The sequence below is a fragment of the Pseudorca crassidens genome, chromosome 1 (genome assembly GCF_039906515.1).
Source record: "Pseudorca crassidens isolate mPseCra1 chromosome 1, mPseCra1.hap1, whole genome shotgun sequence".
Taxonomy (NCBI): Eukaryota; Metazoa; Chordata; class Mammalia; order Artiodactyla; family Delphinidae; genus Pseudorca; species Pseudorca crassidens.
This window is the reverse complement of record NC_090296.1, coordinates 49241395-49257157: the sequence shown is the minus strand read 5'-3', so window position 1 is coordinate 49257157 and position 15763 is coordinate 49241395. Positions and strand designations below refer to the sequence as shown.

Genomic DNA, 15763 nt, shown 5'->3' with positions numbered 1-15763 from the left:
GCTTCAACCTGACAGCCAATGATCACTAGAACATATAGTACTGACCCAGCTGCTCAGCTTTCCTAGAAATGACTTGATTACACAGTTAGAACAGCTGCTGGAGCTAGCCAAAGACACAGTGGGAAAAAAAACAGTTAAAGGAAAAATAAGGCAGGATTAATTTGTGGTCTAACTCATTAAGACCTCCTGCTGTCATCCTTTGCCAAGCCACTAAGCCTTCACTTTTTAGAAGATGATCACATGCCTCCAGCTACTGTTATTAGTTTCCATGATTTTGCAGAAATCATAACACCAACCCCCAGGAATCATTAAAAGCTCTGGAGCATGTAATTTGTTCAAAGTGGGAAAAGCCTTCCCAAGGAGCCCAGGGATGGTCCACAGGGCTTTGGCCCTTCTCTCTGGTGGTGGTAAACCATTTGTACAAGTGGCTACACATGCCCAGCGAACTGGTCACATTTCTGCCATCCTCCCCTCCCCCTTCTTCTTTTCTCAACTTCTTTCTTCTCTCCTCTTTCCATCTTTCCTTCTCCTTTTCCTTATCACCCTCTGGATGCTGGAGTAAGGTTGAAGGTGAGGCGTCAGGGACATAGCCAGATCTGAAGCTACTGACAACGCACTTGAGTCATCTGTATCCATCACTCATTTAATCCTTACAAGAACCTTAAGAGGAGGCATATCTCCCCATTACATAGGTAGAGGAATTGTGGCTTAAAGAGGTTATGTCTGGCTTCCCTGGTGGCGCAGTGGTTGAGAGTCCGCCTGCCGATGCAGGGGACATGGATTCGTGTCCCAGTCTGGGAAGATCCCACATGCCGCGGAGCGGCTGGGCCCGTGAGCCATGGCCGCTGAGCCTGCGCGTCCGGAGCCTGTGCTCCGCAATGGGAGAGGCCACAACGGTGAGAGGCCCACATACCGCAAGAAAAAAAAAAAAAGAGATTATGCCATTTCTTTAAAACCATTAAACTAGTGATTATGCAATTTCTCTCTGTTTCAAAACCTCTCTTCTCTGCTCTGTTCTGTGATGCTGAGGCTAGGACTCTGCAAATCACATTTCTGCTTTGTCTGTGGCTCTTTCTTGGCATGTGAGGACAGTCTAAGGCTAGACGAGGAAGAAGGGACTTTCTTCTCCCTGCTTGCTTCCTGGTACTGTCAGCATCACCCCAGTAATGGTTTTTCACCTCAGCAGCAGTAATTTTCCACATTCCTAGAACCAGCCCCTCAGAAATACCAACATCAGTTAACTGGCACCCCCTTCCCAGAGGTCTGGGTTCCAGTTATAAAGGCCTCTACTCCAAGCTTCTGGGCTCTAATAACCTTATCCTCTTCTCTTTGTGCCACTAGCCTTGGGGACGGGAACTGCTTCCTAAAGTTACTATCTTTCTGGTGCCCCAATATCTCCTTTTACCTTTTCGGGTCTTTGACATCCTTTTAACCAATTCCCACTATTAAGTTCTTTTCTGTTAAAATTATTGGTTTGTTTTCTGACTACTACACATAGGAGCAATAAGATTCAGAAACAAGTATGTCTGACTCCAAATGCAGGCCCTTGATTTTTGTTCTGTGCTATTCCCCTCCATGTCCACCCCCATTTGCAAGCTGGTGACAAAGATTCTTTGCTTGACCAAACTTTATTCAAGCTCCTGAAACTTCTCCTAGGCCATCAGTGCGCTGCCTAGTTTTACCAAGAACCCTGCTAAGTTAGTTTAACCAGATTCCTCTACTCCCCTTGATATCTGATCACCCTGGATATCTGATCAGTTCAGTGATGTCCCACCAAGTGATGTCTGATCACCCTGGCTTGCTTTCAGAAAGAATCCTGTTAGGTCAGTTTAGCCAGAACCCCCTTTATCCCTAATGCTTCCTCTTAGGGATAATTTTCCATCCACTGACCCCCTGCTTCCTGCTCCTTGGCTACAAATCCCATTTGCCTTGAGCCCAGTCTCTCTCTCCCACTGTAAAATCCCATTGCCATGGTCCCTGTACCCTCATTATGGTCCTGAATAAAGTCTACCTTACCATCTTTTTTTTTTTTTTGCGGTACACGGGCCTCTCACTGTTGTGGCCTCTCCCGTTGCGGAGCACAGGCTCCAGATGCGCAGGCCCAGCAGCCATGGCTCACGGGCCCAGCTGCTCCGCGGCATGTGGGATCTTCCCGAACTGGGGCACGAACCCATGTTCCCTGCATCGGCAGGCAGACTCCCAACCACTGCGCCACCAGGGAAGCCCTACCTTACCATCTTTAACAAGTGTCATTAAATATTATTTTCATTAACATGGACACTCGAAAATCAGTTTGAATCAAGTGTAACTAGGAACTCAAGTTACAGTCTTTCGGTACATTTTTGGGGGAAAGTACTAAACATTACTGTGTTGATTATTGAAGATTCCACTCACTGTTAAGCGGTTTGGAAAGCACCTTTCCTACCATAAGTGAATATGATAGCCTCAGCTAAGTAAGATGGAGCGCTGATTAATATGTTCCTAAAAAGATCACAGAATTGACACATTGCAAGTCATAGCAAAATGGGAATTTACCAGCTCTGAGTTTTGACTGGAAATCTCATTTCTATAAAAGCAGAACATATGATATATTTTTGACCTTGTCTTGGTGATAATTGCATTTTGCAGAGGAAGAGGAAGAAACAGAAAGAACTTTCCTCCTAGATTTAATTCTGACCTCCCAGGAAGAACTGGTTATTGAAGCAGGAATACAGGAACCTAGAGGACTGGGAATCAGGGAGTGTCTTTCACATGGGGGATTAAAATGCCCAAGAAAAGCAATTCTGGAGAGGCTCTGACATGAATCCTAAATGTCAGTATACAGCTCTCAGAAGCCCAGAGGAAAGTGTAGTCTAGTCCCATAACCAGACAATCAGAAAGAGAAATCTGTATAAGAGGATGACAGGATCTCAAAAATAAAATACTAAGGATGTAAGAGTGTGGCTCTTGATGAGGAGTGAAAGGGATTGGCCTCCAAAAACACCAGTGTGCCTGCACAGAGAGCAGTTTGATGAGCTTAACGTATCAAAGGGCAAAAGATGGAAGAAGTGTACAGCTGACGATGTGTCAACGCCTCTTTGTTTCAGGTACTGTCTAGAGAGGAGCAACCCAAGTCCCTGCCTTCCATATACTTACACTTCTGGGGAGGAAGTGTAATAAATAAACAAGCCAATAAATAAACAATAAACCTGTAAATATATAAAGGATGACAGGTAAGTACAATAATGTTATATGTGTGCACTAAAACTATTGAAATTGACAATATTCTACCGTTTTTGACCTACAAGAAGGGCAGTTTCATATAGTGCCATCTGCAGTACTGTTGGGAGGGTGAGATTCTACATAAGGTTGTGAGAAAAGGCCTCTCAGAGAAGCTGACATATGAGTAGAAACCAGGACACAGTGAGGGAACGAGCCATGTAAAAACCGTGGGAAGAGTGTTCCAGAAAGTTATAAGGGAAAACCAAGTTACAAGATTTTGAGGTTATAAGGGAAGTTATAAGGGAAAAGCAAGTTACAAGATTTTGAGGGATGCTGGGTCTGTGTCAGGAACATCCAGAGGCCCAGTGTGGATCCAATAGAGGTGTGGAGGCAAAGAACAGTAAGAGGTAAGATGTCAGAGGCAGCCAGAGACAGAGACAATTCACATAGGGTCTTACATGACCTACAGGTCATGACAAAGATTTTGAATTGTATTCTGGGAATAAAATGAGAAGCCCTTAGAAGTATGAGAGCAGAGGTGGTATGATCTGGATATTATTTTTTAAAGATCCATCTTGGGAACCCTACGGAGATTAGCCTATAGAGGGGCAAGCATGGAAGCAGAGTGACCAGTTAGAAGGCCATTGCAGGAATCCAGGAAGGAGCCGATGGCCACAGGGAAAGGTTGTGAGCGGTGAAGGTGGCGAGAAGGGGAAGTGGTAGGCTTTAGGATGTATTTTGAAAGTAAAAGTGGCAGGATTTGCAGATTGAATTTGACCTAACAGTTGAGAGTGAAAGATTACAACAAGACTTTTGGCCTGAGTGACTGGATAAAAGATGGAACCATTTACTGAACTAGAAAAGAAAGAAGGTGAATATTTACTTGGGTGGAAAAAGTAAAGAGTTTGGTTTTAGGTATGTTCAAAGCAACATTGTTCTCAGACAACCAATCTGAGATGCTATATAGGCAGTTAGATAAACAAATTTAGAGTTTTGGGGAAAGGGCAAGACTGGAGATATATATCTGGAAGTTATTAGCCTACAGATTTATTTAATGCATGGGCCTGGTAGAAATCACCTAGGGAATGAATGTAAATGGACCGGAGAAGAGGTCTAAGAGTGCCAGGGGACCCCAACCATTTAGAGGCTGTGAATAAGGGGATCCCTCACAGAAGCCACAGTCCTATTTGGAAGAAGGTCTTAGCAGAAGGTATAGGGAAGCTAGAGAAACATCCACAGGAGAATCCTTAGGCTGTAACAGTTCAAAGAAACACGAGGGCTCGACTCCAAAGAACCGCTCCCTCCAGTGAGATAAACCACTGTGCCACCTGCACCTCTCCCCAACCCCAAGTGACAAAAGTCAGTTCTACACACCAAACATAAGCAAGTCTGTCAGCCCATATATTTCAGGTATAAAAAACCCTTTTGCCATTCCCATGGGCACAACAATTATAACTAACAAATACTCATCAAAATGCAGGTCACCTTCTGGAAGTTTTTCAGAAAGCAGCTTCCTGCCTAGGGTGTAAAAGGTCTGGGTACAAGGAAACCCAGTGGGCAAATTCCCAGACAAGTATTGGCAAAAGTACTAAAAGACAAATGATTAAATTAATTAGAAAACTAAACGGGGAGAAATAGGAGAATTCAACTAGATTGTCAAAGATGAAGTAAATTGCAAATAAAGAGCCATTCCGGGCAGTGCTGTTTGGAGACCACCTCTAGAAAACTGTTATAAACCCATAGAAAAGCCCTCTGGGAGAGACCAGATCTCTGTCACCCAGGGCAATTAAGTCACCAGGACTTGCCCCTCTGGCTACAGAGCTGGGTAGGGGAATCTGTCTGCCCATCCCAACCTCCCTCAGATACCCAGAAGAATAAGAGACCCCCAGCAAGAGAGGGCCCAGTTAGGTACACCAATCAAAACTGCTTCTTGACTCAGGGTGCTTCCACCAGTTGCAAATTAATGTTTCCATTCTAAATATCTATGTAGATAGATCGACAGACAGACAGACAAATGCTGGTCTTGGGGTCATGGGATGTGTACAAAAGCTATTCAGAGTTCATAGATTTAAAATACAAATAAAATACAGTGTTTACCTTGTGCATTACTGGTGGGAATGTAAAATGTTTAGCCCCTGTGGAAAACACCATGGCAGTTCCTCAAAAAAATTAAACATAGTATTACCATAGGATTCAGCAATTCCACTTCCGGGATTCTTTTCACTTCTCTCAAAAGAAATGAAAGCGGGGATTCAAACAGATATTTGTACATCCATGTGCATAGCAACATTATTCACAATAGCCAAAAGGTAGAGGCAATCTAAATGTCCATCAACAGATGAATGGATTAAAAAATGTGGTATATACATCCAATGGAATATTAGCTTAAAAAAGGAAGGAAATTCTGACACACGCTACAACAGGGCTGAAACTTGAAGACATTACGCTCAGTGAATTAAGCCAGCTACAAAAGGACAAATACTGTATGATTCCACTTATATGAGGTACATAGAGTAGTCAAACACAGAGAGACAGAAGTAGAATAGAATGGTGGGAGAAGGAGGTATTAGGGAGTCACTGTTTAATGGGAAAAGAGTTTTAGTTTAGGAAGATGAAAAAATTCTGGAGATGGATGGTGGTAATGGTCGCACAGCAGTGTGAATGTACTTAATGTCACTGAGTAGTACACTTAAAAATGGTTAAAATGGTAAAAACAAAATTACAGTATTCAAAGAGTATAAAGTTAAAAAAATGAATAGCAAAGGTGTCTCAAAAGAATTACTAAAATTGTTTAGTTGGAAACAAAAATCCCATTGTTAATATTAAAGAAGACATCTTTTAAAAATATGTAGGGGTGTGTGTGTGTAAAAGTTGGCGTGTGTGTGTTGACAATAATTTTTGTGTGCATTGCCTTTAAGATTCTATTTCTTCTCTTTGTGTATGTGAAAGCTATAAATTCATCAGTGAAAAATTACAGATCTCAGTATGGTTCTGAAAGCTAGGGGACAGGTGTGCTGGAGGAATAACACTGGACTTTAAATAATTAAGCCAAAATGATTGTGTTAATTAACTTACATCCTTATCATTAATTGTTCCCCTGACTTTTGGGGAATGAATAGTTTTTGTCTCAAAAGCAGGCTTTAGTGACCTAACGGTGTGAAAAGCAATCAGAGATAATGAGACAAGGAAATTTAAACAGAAACATGCCAGCAATTATTAGTTTAATTGAAAGTTTTTATGATTTTTGGCCTGAACTCAGTGCTTTTTCCTGATGGGCTATAATGTGGGCAGGGGAAGAGTAACAGTTTGTTTCTCTTTTTTATTTTTGTATGTGTGTGTGTTTTTCGTTTGTTTCTCTTTTTTAATGAATGTATTCACTAAGTAATTTTGAAGCTTTTATTGACTTAAAAATCAAAAGTCAGTAAAAACAAATATTCTAACAATTTAAAAATCTGTCATATTTCAGTTGAGAGATTTTCTTTTCTTTCTTTTTAAGCTGAGATGTAATTGACATGTAACATTGTATTAGTTTAAGACAGACAAGTTTAACATCCATCGCCACACACAGTTACAACTTGTTTTTTTCTGGTGATGAGGACTTTTAAGATCTACTTCCTTAGCAACTTTCAAATACAATTCAGTGTTTTTAACTATACTCATGATGTTTGTACTTTATTTCCCAGAAGTTATTTGTCTTTTTTTTTTTTTTGCGGTACGCGGGCCTCTCACTGTTGTGGCCTCTCCCGTTGCAGAGCACAGGCTCCGGACGCGCAGGCTCAGCGGCCACGGCTCACGGGCACAACCGCTCCGCAGCACGTGGGATCCTCCCAGACCGGGGCACGAACCCGTGTCCCCTGCATCGGCAGGCGGACTCTCAACCACTGCGCCACCAGGGAAGCCCAAGTTATTTGTCTTTTAACTGGAGGTTTGTACCTTTTGACCCCTTTCATCTATTTCTCCTCCCTACCCCACACCTCTAGCTCTACTAATCTGTTCTATGAGTCTATCGTTCTATGTAAGCTTTCTGAGTTAGAAAGTAGCCTTGTATTCTGTAATCTTGTACGCACTCACTAAAAAATCTTTATATGCATTTTTATCACATTTCAAATTAATCTGTCTGCCAAAAAGAAAACCTTGTGAGCAGGATTTGCTTTGCCTAGTAGGTCATACTTCTACATTTTAAGTTTCTGAAGAAAAAAAGAAGTCCTTTATCTTATATCTTTAGTGCCCTAACAACTGATCATTAAAATAAAATACACCTCATTAAAAAAAAAAAGAAGGAACCAAGGGTGAATTAGTACAGGCTCAAAAATAAAATGAAAGAATGTTACCCTAAAAATTCAGATGTTATAAAGACTCCCTAGGGGTCAGAGCAGGAAGAAAGAGGAAGTCTTTCTACAGCAAGGAAAATAAAAAAGAATGAGGGAGAAAACACCGTAAGATTTTTAAAATAAAAGATAGGGAATTGACGTCTTACAAAAGATGATATCTAAGTGGCCAAGCGCTATATGAAAAAATGTCCAGTTGCATTCATCATAAGGAAAATACAAATCGAAACCATGTGGCAATACCACGATAACCCCACCATGATGGCTAAAAAGAAAAAGATGGAAAATATCAAGTGTTGGTGATAATAGGGAGCAAATGGAACTCTTTGACACTAATGAGGGGTGTGTAAGTTGGCACAACTGCTTTGGAAACCTGTTTGGCATTATATACTGAAGTGAAGCATATGCTTATTTATGATGCAGAAATTCCACTCGTAGGAGCCAACAGCAATGCATACATGTGTTACACATGTTCACCAAAAGACATTTACAAAAATGTTTATAACAACAGCCAAAAAAATGTTTATAACAGCACTATTTGAAGTAGCCCCCAAGTGGAAACTGCACAGATGTTCAGCAGTGGGACGGATAGTGTGGTATATTCATACAGCACCGAGAGTGAGGGATCTATCAGCTAACAAGCAACAATGTGAATGAATTCACGAATATAATGTTGGGTGGCAGAAACCAGACACAAAGGAGTACATCCTGTATGATTGCATTTATTGAAACTATAAAAATTGGTAAAACTTATCTATGCTGTTAGAAGTTACTAGACTCTTGCTTGGGGGTGTGGGGTAGAGACTGAAAGGGAATGCAAGGGGATTTCTGGTTGTTAGTCATGGTCTCAGTCTAGGTGCTAGCTGCATAGATGTAATCAGGTTTTTAAAGTTCATCGAATTACACACTTATGTGCACTCTCCTGTATGTATAGTATATTTCAAAAAATGTTTGAAAAATAAGGAGGGAATGAAAAAATAGCACTATTAACAGGAAAATATAAAAATGGGTTCCATAACGGGGCTTTTCTTGTCATTCTAGGGCTGCCAGCCCTAACGATTACCGTGGTGCTCCGGGAGGGTGGGCAGTAGAGGTTGGGTTTTGTTTTCCTTTTCTGAGCTGATGCTACTCTTGGATAGTACCAACCAGTAGATCATAGACTCTGCACTGTTTGGATTTAATTTCTGGACATCTCAACTGAAGGTCAAGAAGGAAGGATGAAAGAAGGAAAAAGAAAAGCATGACCACCACACTTTCCCATGAAGTTTCCACTATGTATTCTGTTTGTAAATCATATTAGTCACCCTAAAACCTAAAATGAAGCCATCAGCACTGTAATTCAAATATAGGATTTGGTGTGATACCGTGTAACATAAAATGTCAAATTTGATAGGAATATATACAAATCATGTATATGTACATATAAGTATATACAAAAGGGTTGGAAAGTTACCTATGTATGTAACAAAATATTAGGAAAACAAAAGGAAGGAACAAGGGCAGGTACACTGAAAGCATCAACATGAGCTAATGCTCTAGGCAAAGTTTCTCAGCCTCAACGCTATTGACATTTGGAGCCAGATAATTCTCTGTGGAGGTGGCTGTTCTCTGTATTGGGGGAGATTTGGCAGCATCCCTGGCCTCGTTTCATTAGACGCCGGTAGTAAACACCCCCAGCGCCAGTCAAGTCATGACAAGTAAAATGTCCCTGGATAAAAGCCTCCTGGGGGACAAATTCACCCACATTGAGAACCATGCTCTGTGGTATGTTGCTGCTTTGGTGCTGTCACTCCTGCAGCCAAAGTCGAAGTCACATCCAGAGTGCAGCATTGACTCCACCTTCTGACCCATCTCATTTTTTTCCACTAAAAGGAGCCAGAGTTCCTTGGAGGATGTTGGAACCTGTCTAAGAAGGAAAGCAAGATAGGCTGAAAACACTTTGAAACTATCAGAAAGCAAGAATACTTTTGGAAAGCTCTAGATTAGTGTTTGAAAAGAAAAAGAAGAGGATTCCCACTGTTAAGGTAGAAAAAAACTAAACAAATTTATAATAATAGTAATAATTGTAGTGGCAGAGTCAGCTGGAATAAGTTACGTCTGTCAAAAGCATTATGATACAAAAATGGGCAGGTAATATAAAGTGTATATAAGGAAGTTTGTGGTATACACGAGTTTCCAATATTGTTACCACCCTCCAAAAACTGTTTACTAATCCATTTAAACTAGTAAAACTTCTGCTCTAGTTTTAGACAATATCTATTATACCAGCCACAAATGGTAAATAGAAATAGGAAGGAAACCGTTTTTAGGATTGCTTATACAAATCTTCCAATTTTAGAGTTCGTGAGTCTTAAGTGGGGGATTACTAGGATTTATGCTGACCATTCAGAATAGAAGTGAAGTTCTGAGGTCAAAAACTGCTGTAGCCACTTTGCTGCCATGAAGGGAATGGGCATGATGATAAAGAAAAAGCCAAAACGTGTGAAAAACCAAGACTGAGAGTTTGAGTCTCTGGATCTTACTGTACCTGAAGCCAGGGCTAAATTTGGACTATTCAGTTATACACAGCAATTCTCTCCAAGTTTTCTTTTTAAAATTTAAGCCAGTATGCAACGAGTTTTTGACCACTTGCAACATAAATGGTCCTAACAAATACAATATGTTCAGAAAATTTTTAGAATGATACGCACAAAACATGAAACTCAACAATACAGTTGCCTCTATGGAGAATCACTGGGAGTCTAAGTCAGGAAAGAAAGACCTACTTTCCATTGTCTATATAAATGAACTGTTTTTATTTTTTGTTTGCTTTTTACTTTTTCAATGGAAAAAAATGGTTGCTAAAATTTTTAATAAACATGTCTTAAATCTGTGGTTTCCTAACTTAAGGCTAGTTGCATCCAAATCACCTCCAGGAACTAGTTACAATCGTAGGTTCTCCTTTGGAAAATCTGATTCAGTAGGTCTGGAGTAAGACCCAAGAACCTACAACTTTTAAATTTCTCCAGCTGATTATGAAATCCAGCCACCTTAGGGCATCATTCTAGTGTGTGGTTCTCAGCCCTGGCTGAACATTGGAATAAGCTGGGAGAACTTCCAAAAGTACCAATGCATGAGTCCTGCCCCAGAAGAATCACACAAGGCTCTCTGGGGATGGTACCTTATAATGCTCCCTAAGCTATAATTTTTTTAATTGGATAATACCAACTGCTAGAGAAGGCATAGAGCAACTGGAACTCTCATACAGTGCTGGTAGGAATATAAATTAATATAGCCATCTTGGAAAATGTTGGACAGTATCTACTAAAGCTAAATATATACTTTCCTTATGACCCAGCAATTCCACGCTTAGGTATGTGCCCAAGAGAATTTGGCACCAAAAGACATGTACAAGGTTATTCACAGAAGCTTTTTTCATAATAGGCAAAAACTGGAAGCAATCCAAGTGTCTGTCAATAGTTGAATGAATTTCCAGAGTCAAGACACAAGAAACACTTAAATTTTTTCAGTTTTTTTTTCTTTTTTAAAGTATACTTGACTTACAGTGTTGTGTTAGCTTCTGGTGTACAGCAAAGTGATTCAGGTATGGATATAGATATTCTTTTTCATATTCTTTTCCATTATGGTTTATTACAGGATATTTAATATAGTTCCCTGTGCTATACAATAGGACCTTGTTGTTTATCCATTCTATATACAATAATTTGCATCTGCTAGTCCCAAACTCCCGATCCAACCCTCTACCAACCCCCTTCCCCCTTGGCAACCACGTCTGTTCTCTCTGTCTGTGAGTCTGTTTCTGATTCATAGATAAATCCATTTGTGTCATAGTTTAGATTCCACATATAAGCGATATCATGTGGTGTTTGTCTTTCTCTTTCTAGCTTACTTCATTTAGTATGATAATCTCTGGGTCCTTCCATGTAGTGGCAAATGGCATTCTTTAATTGTTTTTAATGGCTGAGTAATATTCTATTGTATATAATACCACATCTTCTTTATCCATTCATCTGTCTATGGACATTTAGGTTGTTTCCATGTCTTGGCTATTGTAAATTGTGCTGCTATGAACATAGGGGTACGTGTATCTTTTCGAATTATAGTTTTCTCTAGATATATGCCCAGGAGTGGGATTGCTGGATCATCTGGCAACTCTATTTTTAGTTTTTTGAGGAACCTCCATACTGTTCTTCATAGTGGCTACACCAATTTACATTCTCACCAATAGTGTAGGAGGGCTCCCTTTTCTCCACACCTTCTCCAGCATTTGTTATTTGTAGACTCTTTAATGATGGCCATTCTGACCTGTGTGAGGTGGCACCTCATTGTAGTTTTGATTTGCATTTCTCTAACAATTTGTGACGTTGAGCATCTTTTCATTTGCCTATTGGCCATCTGTATGTCTTCTTTGGAGAAATGTCTATCTAGGTCTTATGCCCAATTTTTGATGGGGTTGTTTGTTTTTTGGGTTTTTATTGTTGTTGTTGTTATTGAGTTGTATGAGCTGTCTGTATATGTTGGAAATTAAACCCTTGTCGGCCTCATCATTTCCAAATATCTTCTCGCAGTCCATAGGTTGTCTTTTTGTCTAGTTTATGGTTTCCTTTGCTGTGCAAAAGCTTTATAAGTTTGATTAGGTCCCATTTGTTTATTTTTGCTTTTATTTCTATTGCCTTGGTAGACTGACCTAAGAAAACATTGGTATGATTTATGTCAGAGAATGTTTTGCCTCTGTTCTCTTCTAGGAGTTTTATGGTATCATGTTTTATATTTAAGTAAGAAAGACTTAATTTTATTTTTTTTATTGTTATTTTTAAAAAGTATTTATTTATTTAGTTATTCATTTATTTATTTATTTTTGGCTGCGTTGGGTCTTCGTTGCTGCATGCAGGCTTTCTCTAGTTGCGGCGAGCAGGGGCTACTCTTCGTTGTGGTGCACAGGCTTCTCATTATGGTGGCTTCTCTTGCTGTAGGGCATGGGTTCTAGGTGTGTGGGCTTCAGTAGTTGTGGCATGTGGGCTCAATAGCTGTGACTCACAGCTCTAGTGCGCAGGCTCAGTAGTTGTGGCGCATGGGCTTAGTTGCTCTGCAGCATGTGGGATCTTCCCGGACCAGGCCCTACATTGGCAGGTGGATTCTTAACCACTGTGCCACCAAGGAAGTCCCGAAGGGCTTAATTTTAAATAAATGTTTAATTTATATGTATTATATATAGCAAATACATTGTACAAAATCAAGAGCTACAAAGAGTTGTATGTAGACAGTGAATTTCTGTCTCTTTCTTGCCCTGTAGTCACTCAGTTTCCCTTCCCAGAGGAACTGTTAAATTTTTTCCAGAGATATTCCATTCATGTATAAACAGATCCATTAGCTTTACTCTGAAAAGAAGTCAAGCAGTAGAATAAACTGTGATATATTCATATATTAGAACACTAAACAGCATATATAATATACATACAACATATAAGTATATATACCATTGATGAATCACATAGACATTATATTCAGTAAAAAAAAAAGTGCATAAGAATGTATATTGCATGATCTTATTTATATGAAGTTTGAGATTGGGCAAAATTTGTCCATGGTGATAGAAGTCAGGAGAGCGATTACCCCTAGGGAGGCTTCTAGGGTGCTAGAAATGTTCTATATCCTATCTGATGGTGTACACAGGTAGGTGCCCTTGTAAAAATTCATTAAGCGTTCCACTTAAGATTAGTACACTTCATGGAACATATGTCATATCTCAACAAAAAGTAAAAATAAAAACAAACAGGAAAAAAAAATAATGACTCTAATGTACAGCCAGGATTGAAAACCACTGTTTTGTAGCCTCCACCCTCAAAACAGCATTTAACAAATAGGTCACACTCTGCTTTGTTGATGGTATTTACCTTGTACCTCTTATTTCTCTGAAATCCTTTCAATTGACCCCAGTGAAACTTGCCTTCTCATGTATTAATCCCCACTGGCCTGGGGGTTAGTGGGAAGGAGTGAATTAAATGCTGTAAATATCCAACTACTTCTCTAAACTTCTATTTTGAATTATAAGAATTTCTTATACAGTGATACCACTGGAAGAGATAGCTGAAAACCAAAATTTATCTGGATATTTTCCTCTCCTGTGATTATTTTCTAAACTGCAATATGGATGATGAGTTTCCTTTTAAATATTGTACAGTGAAGACGTTTCTTAGCATCATTGGCTGAAAGTGCAATTGATCTTAAAATATCTGTTTCTGCCTTCAAATTATGCTCACAGCTATCTGACTAGGATGCAAATTTCATTCATAGCATTACAGCCCCAGCTCCGGCTCATTATTGATAAAGTTTCAGGAGGGAACCAGCATGGTGCTGTTGTTCCATGCCCAAGGCTGACCAAGGCTTTTCTCTCTGATGCCAGTATCTGACATGAAAACAAGTGGTCACATTTTACCTTCAAATTGAAGATGTCGTTCCAGTTCCTAGAATGAACAGAAATCTTGTTCAAGATCGGGATTATGAAATTCTTAAAACTTCCACTATTTAAGGTTGGAATCCTTTTTTCAAGTAGTGGGCTTATCACACACCCTAGAATATACCCTTTCCTTATTTCAGCAATACTTACAGCAGCTATTCTGTTTAAAGCACTGTGGTCAGAATACAAAGCAAGTAAGGCCCAGCCTTAACCCTCATGGGGTTCATCAGGGTCGTGTGACATGTGCAAAAGTAAACACACTATGGTACAGACTAGGCACGGGTTAAAACACAAAAATAGTCGTTCAGACAAAGTGCCCCGAGGGTTCAGATGTGGCTGGATCACTTCAGATTAGGGGGAAATGACCAGAAGCCCCTCTTGCCAGTCTCTGTCTCATGGTACATCTAAACAAAGAGCAGTCTGAGGGCAAAAGTAGCTGAAAAGCCATTGCAAGCCCTATGCAACCTCTTGAAAAATGTCAAAGAGAATACACGAGATTGACTAGAGTAAATCCTGTGTCCCCTCCATTTCTATTTCCCACACTCTCTGACTCTAAGAGCCAAGCAAGCAAAAGGATGGAGAGTGAGAGAGGCCGTGCCAACACTGTGCTAATTACTCTTGTCCTATAGCAGATGGCTTATGCATCCTCTACCATGAGACTGACATTATTTCACCTCCTTCTCCTCTGCCCATCAAAACAATTAAAAAAATACTAATAACCAGCACTTGGATGATACTAATGATATGGTTAGTCTCAGTATTTTATCTTCATTTAATTTTCACAACGACTCTGTGAGGTAGATGTAACTCATGTCCATTTTACAGGTGAAGAAACCAAAACACAGAGGAGGCAAGTAGCTTAGCCAGATTCACACGGCTGGTACATGGGAAAGGCAGACCCTGAATCCGGACTCTGAGTTCATGCTCTTCAACCTCTAGATTAATAATCTAGAGATTGAAGGTCATGGTGCTGCTCCTTGAGAAAGTCTCCCATGACCACAGGAGCTCACACTTACAATCCATATTCAGTTGGTCTCAAAGTATTTCTTTATGTTAATCTCTTGCCTTAAACCAAAGCAATCCTGAGCAGGAAGAACAAAGCTGGAGGCATCCTATGCCCTGGTTTCAAAACATACAACAAAGCTATAGTAATCAAAACAGTATGGTACAGGCATAACAGCAGATATTTAGACCCCTGAAACAGAATAGGGAGCACAGAAATAAATCCATGCATATACAGTTGACAAAGGTGCCAAGAATACACAATTTGTGTACAAATTTGTACACAATTTGTGTACAAATACACAATTTTTGACAAAGGTGCCAAGAATACACAATTGGGAAAGGATGATCTTTTCAACAAATGGTGTTGGGAAAACTGGATATCCACATAGAGAAGAATGAAACTATACCCTTATCTTACACCATATGCAAAAGTCAACTCAAAATGGATTAAAGACCTAAACACAAGACCTAAAACTACTAGGAGAAAACATAGGGAAAAAGCTTCTTGACATTGGTCTGGCCAGTTATTTTTTTGGATATTACCCCAAAAGCAAAGGCAACAAAAGCAAAAATAGACAAATAGGAGTGCATCAAACTAAAAAGCTTCTACACAGCAAAGGAAATAATCAACAGAATGAAGAGAAAACCTACAAAATGGGAGAAAATATTTGCAAACTGTATCTGCTGAGGAGTTAATATCCAGAATATACAAGAAACTCAACTCAAAGCAAGAAAATAGATAACCTGATTTAAAAATGGTTAAACGACCTGG

General features: G+C 39.8%; 1 long non-coding RNA gene across 5 annotated transcripts in view; it reads left to right on the top strand.

Annotated features, from left to right (window-relative positions):
• Positions 1–15763, top strand: part of LOC137223686 (uncharacterized) — a 50008-nt gene that overhangs the window by 12587 nt on the left and 21658 nt on the right. For all 5 annotated transcript variants that reach the window (XR_010942989.1, XR_010942986.1, XR_010942988.1 and 2 more), the window contains exons 3-4: positions 3087–3212; positions 6954–7126. This is a non-coding gene — a long non-coding RNA (uncharacterized lncRNA). The remainder of the gene's footprint in view (positions 1–3086; positions 3213–6953; positions 7127–15763) is intronic.